Source organism: Ovis canadensis, chromosome 12, assembly GCF_042477335.2.
Source record: "Ovis canadensis isolate MfBH-ARS-UI-01 breed Bighorn chromosome 12, ARS-UI_OviCan_v2, whole genome shotgun sequence".
NCBI classification, from domain to species: Eukaryota; Metazoa; Chordata; class Mammalia; order Artiodactyla; family Bovidae; genus Ovis; species Ovis canadensis.
Window position 1 is genome coordinate 11,565,069 of NC_091256.1, and position 4,586 is coordinate 11,569,654.

A 4,586-nucleotide genomic window follows, 5' to 3' on the forward strand; every position below is an offset into this window, starting at 1 on the left:
TCACTGAGTTAGACAAGGCTGTGGTCCTAGTGTGATTAGATTGACTAGTTTTCTGTGATTATGGTTTCAGTGTGTCTGCCCTCTGATGCCCTCTTGCAACACCTACCATCTTACTTGGGTTTCTCTTACCTTGGGCGTGGAGTATCTCTTCACAGCTGTTCCAGCAAAGCGCAGCCACTGCTCCTTACCTTAGACAAAGGGTATCCCCTCACCTCCAACCCTCCTGACATTGAATGTGGAATAGCTCCTCTAGGCCCTCCTGCGCTGGCCCAGCCACCACTCCTTGGATGTGGGGTTGCTCCTCCCAGCTGCCACCCCTGGCCTCAGACGTGGGGTAGCTCCTCTTGGCTGCTCCTGCGCTGTCACAGCCTGGCACTCTTGGCCTCCGCCCCTGACCTCGGATGCAGGGTAGCTCCTCTCGGCTGCCTCCCCTGACCTCAGACATGAGGAACTCCTCTTGGCCACCGCCCCTCGGGCATGGGTTCCCTGACCTAGAACGTGGGGTAGCTCCTCTCGCTTATACTCATTAATACAAAAAGTATAGTACGTATCATAGAATATTTTTTTAAAAGTTCAAACATCTGTCAGTAAACACATGAGAAGTATCTAGTAATTGCAATAGTACATAAATGAAAGAATGAATCAATACAATGGGACAAAATTAGAACACTCAGGAAAGTTTTCAACGAAGAGAACATGCCATATATAAATTCTTGACACATATGAGCATGCTGCATTTGGAAGTTGTAATGTTTCTAAAATTTGGGCTTTATAACCAATGCTTATTATTAATTTATGTATTTAGTGAGACAATTTATTTTCTCTTGTATGATGCAACATAATTTTACAAATACAAAAACCACAATGTGTGTCTTTTTCTGTGTGTGAAATATAAACATTTAGCATCATCTTTTAAGTTTTATTTTTTCTAAGGTTTGTTTCACATCCTTGTTTCTTAGGCTGTAAATCAGAGGGTTTAACATTGGAATCACTAGAGTATAAAACAACAAAGTCATTTTGTCTTAATCTAAAGAGTAGGATGAACTCGGCCTGAAATACATAAAGAGAATAGTTCCTTGGAAAGTTGCCACTGCAGTTAGGTGGTAGGTGCAGGTAGAGAATGCTTTGAACCTCCCTTCTACAGAATGGATCTTCAAGACTGAAAGGATGATATAAAAATAAGAGACAAGAACTCTTGAAATGGTACTCAGTTCAGTGAAGCCAAAAACAAGGAATAATGCCAACTCATTGACCTGTATATCAGAGCAGGAAAGGAGGAAAAGTGGAGGTAAATCATAGAAGAAATGGTTAATCTCACTTGACCCACAGAAACATAAGTGGAATGCTAATGTCACGTATATCAGAGCATCCCATCCCCACCAGGTAAACCCCAGCCATGAGCAGGGGGCACATCCCACTGGATATGCTGACCACATAGAGCAAGGGGCTGCTGACGGCCTTGTACTGGTCATAGGCCATATTGCCAGTAGGAGACACTCAGAATCTGCAAAGATACAGAAGTCCAAGAACTGCAGAGCACAGCCATGGGAAGAGATTGACTTCTTCTTGGCAAATAGGTCCACCAGCATCTTAGGGCTGATGGCTGTGGAATAGCAGAGGTCACAGAAGGAGAGGTGGCTGAGAAAAAGGTACATGGGTGTGTGCAGCTGGGGGTCCATCCTAATCAGGGTTATCATTCCAAGGTTTGCCAGAAGACTGATGAGATAGACAAGGAGAAACATGGTAAGTAGGATCGCTTTGTTCTCAGTGTTCTCAGTAATTCCCAAGAAAATGAATTCATTCACGGAGGAGCAATTGTCTCTGTCCATCCTTCTTTGTTCTTGTCTATACTCTTAGATGGAGAATGCAATGGCACCCCACTCCAGTACTCTTGCCTGGAAAATCCCATGGGTGGAGGAGCCTGGTAGGCTGCAGTCCATGGGGTCGCTAATCGTCAGACACTACTAAACAACTTCACTTTCACTTTTCACTTTCATACATTGGAGAAGGAAATGGCAACCCACTCCAGTGTTCTTGCCTGGAGAATCCCAGGGACAGGGGAGCCTGGTGGGCTGCCGTCTATGGGGTCGCACGGAGTCGGACACGACTGAAGTGATTTAGCAGTAACATACTCTCAGAAAAATATTTTTAAAATAAATAACAAAGATACATGGATAGGTAACACTTTTGCACATCTGCAAAATATCGTAAAGCAGAACACATTTCTTTCTATAACAGAAAAGCATCCAGTCATGTGCCCACTCTTTAAAGAGGCAAAACTATCTACTGAGGCTTCTCTGTTGCTTCAGACAATTAAGGATCTGCCTGCAACATGGGAGACCCAGGTTTGATCCCAAAGTCAGGAAGATCCCTTGCAGAGGGGAATGGCTGCTCACTCCAGTATTCTTGCCTGAAGAATTCCATGGACAGAGGAGCCTGGTGGGCTACAGTTTTGGGGGTCACAAAGAGTCCAACATCACTGAGTGACTAACACTTCTTCAGCTATCTATTATCCAATAAGAAAAATCACCTAGAATAGACTGTTGAGAAAATGAACCAAATCTATTACGTCATTTATGAGGCATGTCACTTCCTACAAGGTCATGTCGGAGTCTGACTTTATCTCAATGGATACATTTGAATTAATTTACCTCTCTTTTCCTCTTCAAAATAATATGAACAAGATTCTAATGTATTAGAGATGTTGAGCTGTAAGACAGGGCTAAGGAGTCTCTACATTTGAAAGTATTTACATGGAAACAAAATGGGATTACAGTTTTAATGTTTCTCATTACATGATTGGTTTAAGAATATTTGTATTAATTCCTGAAATAATGACCATGTCACTGACTAATAATAATGATCTCTATTTTGTTACTGGTTTTATGTTGTGTTTACTAGTTACTGAGACATCTAAACATTATCAACCTTTATTCCTAATAATTTGTTATTGATTTGTCACAATACTCATTACCCCTTTGCAGAGAGAGTTGTCAAAAATCAAGTCTCTTGATGAGGGAAAGAAAAGATCTAAAAGAAATTGAAAACAATAGAACACATTTGCATCTCTTTGGATTTTAAATGGGCTCTAATATTATAGAATGGAAATGAGATGAGAGACAAATTCATCTGAGATAGATACATACCCTCTCTTATGTATGTGTCTTTGTGTGTGTCATGCTTGAAATGCCTATTTTTTTTAATTGGAGTAAAATTGCTTTACAGTGTTATGTTGGTTTCTGCCATACAACAAAGCAACTCAGCCACAATTATAAACATATCACCTCCCTCTTGACTTATATATATTTTTGATATATATGAGAATAGAATGCATTTAATGAAATTCTTCTTAAGCCTAAATAGATATGACATTTTTTCACATAAGAATTAATTTGCAAGTTTTTATTTTTATGGTGGTAGTTGTATTATTTTTTAAACAAAATGAAACAAACCTTCAATTCATGTATACACTTATCCAATGATAAAAGGAGTAAAAGATTTTTTGTGAGCCAATAAAATAAAATCATTAAGAAGTTATACTGTGGTTATTAACAAGTTCAGGAAGATAGTTCCCAATCAGAGAAATCAATATTATTTCTGGCAAATAAATGCAGAGTTAATTTAATTGAGTAAGTAGGCATAAACATTTCACTTACAAATACATTTTTTCTTTCTCAAAAAGTTATTTCCTCTTATATTCTTTAAGATAAGGCCTGGAAACCTACCTGAAATGGGCAGGTCTTGGGTAGCTAAATGATAATAAGCAGATGGTCTTTTATTTTACCAGGTATATGGGGACTTAAATCCCTGAGTTACTGCCCCTAAGTTTTGATGTTAGCAAACATTTCATTAATTATGTTTCTGCTCCTGTGTATTCCCCTGTGAATTCAGAAACAACTTTGCAAAGGCTGAGATTTAAAGCTTCACTATTGCTGCCAGATTGATCTATGGTAGAAGAAAATAGCAATTTGTTTGTATGGAATGCTTTGCAGTTACCCTGAAACTATCTCCTCCTTTTCCAGTCCAAAAGGAAACCTAATGAAACTCAAAAAGATCCTCCCTCCATCATTTTCAGCTCCTTTGGATTGGTCATTTTGTCTTTGAAACAGTCTCCTTCACTGGACTATTTAGGAATATGGCTACACTTTGACCATATTTTCTTTTTTATTGAAATACGAGGCATATATCATACAATTGATCTTTCTTATGTAAGTATGCAGTTCTTGTTTTTATTGTTTTTTATTATACTTTCAAGATTGTTCAATTATCTCCAGTACCTAAATCCAGAATATTTTCATCACTTCAATAAGAAACCCCCACCTGCTACCCGTCAGTTCTCCTTCCTTAGCCCATAGTAACCACTAATTCTATGTGGTTCCCTATTATGGATGTCTCATACAAACAGAATCATGTGATACCTTTTTTTTCTAATATGTTTTGTTCATATGTTTATTTTCTTTTCCTGTCAGCCTTCTTTCCTTGAAGATAATGTTTTCAAGTTGCATCCATGTTGCTCCACTTATCAGTATTTCGTTTCATCATTTGGGGACAATATTTTATTTTAAAGATACAATACACTTTGTAGA

The 4,586-nt window shown here is 38.6% G+C and overlaps 1 pseudogene; it reads right to left on the reverse strand.

Moving 5' to 3' along the window:
* Positions 1-905: 905 nt before the first annotated feature.
* LOC138415802 (olfactory receptor 5W2-like) lies at positions 906-1,829 on the reverse strand (annotated as a pseudogene).
* Between the last annotated feature and the right edge of the window lie 2,757 nt (positions 1,830-4,586).